The sequence below is a fragment of the Myotis brandtii genome, unplaced genomic scaffold, assembly GCF_000412655.1.
Source record: "Myotis brandtii unplaced genomic scaffold, ASM41265v1 scaffold434, whole genome shotgun sequence".
Lineage (NCBI taxonomy): Eukaryota > Metazoa > Chordata > Mammalia > Chiroptera > Vespertilionidae > Myotis > Myotis brandtii.
In genome coordinates this window covers 522340-523588 of record NW_005366599.1, presented here as the reverse complement: position 1 = coordinate 523588, position 1249 = coordinate 522340, and positions in this window count along the sequence as shown.

Here is a 1249-nt window from a genome sequence, read left to right as displayed (position 1 = left end):
CCGAGTGGCCGGGGGGTGGGGTGGGGGTGGGTCTCAGGCTCACCCTGTGACAGATCCACACTCCGGGTGCCCGGGGGCCAGGGCTGAGGGACGCGAGGGAAGGGCGAGGAGGCCCCCGCTTCTGAACTTCCACTTCGGGGGTGAGAGTCACCGCCCACAGGATGAAGCAGCGGAGCTGGACGGAGGGTCTCAGGACTGTCTGACTCCCGGGCTGCCTGGGCCCCAGGGCTCCGGGCACAGATAGCGCCAGCGGAGACCCGTGTGGCAGGGCCGAGGGCACAGGGAGGGACATGCGGCCCGGCGGCCATGCTCCCCACGCACCGGCACGGGGACCAAGTGCTCTCTGTTGGGTCCAAAGATGGATTCCCCGAACTGCCAAGTGCTCGGGCCGAGGGGCTGACCGGTCGGGACCAGCTGGCCTCGCGCCGATCGCGGTCAGGGTCACAGGAACACAGGCTTGAACATGTGCTGGTGGGGGGGCTCTGGGGGGAGGGGGTTACAACACTGAGGAGGATCGGCCGGAAGTAACAGAACGTGACAGTCTACAGAGGCAGGTGGACAGCAAGGGTGACCCTCGGGGTGGACAGCAGGGGCGGCCCTTGGGGTGGACAGTAAGGGTGGCCTTCAGGGTGGACAGCAGGGGCGACCCTTGGGGTGGACAGCAGGGGTGGCCCTCAGGGTGGACAGCAGGGACGGCCCTTGGGGTGGACAGCAAGGGTGACCCTCGGGGTGGACAGCAGGGGTGGCCCTCGGGGTGAACTGCAGGGGCGGCCCTCGGGGTGGACAGCAGGGGTGGCCCTCGGGGTGGACAGTGGCGCTGTGACGGCTGGGGACACCACTCAGGTGTCCGCCCGTCCAAACCGCCTCTTCCACAGTCACCACGCAAAGTAGGCACACGCCGCCTTCTCCGGCAGGAAGCATGTAATCGGGGTACAGACACGGGTGTTTCTGAGGGGACTTCTCATGGGGACCCCATCCAGGTGAGGGCCGGTGGCAATTCCGAGCCGCACGGGGCAGCCCTGGCTGAGGGGAGGTGCCGGGGCCGGGCCGGTGGGAGGTGGGAGCGGTTGTGTTTGCGAATCCTTGTGCCGGGCCCGGCCAGCTCTTCTCAGCACACGCCAGGGAGGCCTCGGTCTTGCTGCCTCGTGGGGCTTGAGAAGGGGGGGACCCTTTCCCAGGGACCCGCGGGCTGGGGGCATCTCAGGGGTCTCCCCACCAGGGTCTTGAGGGCGAAGCCGGGCCCCCGACA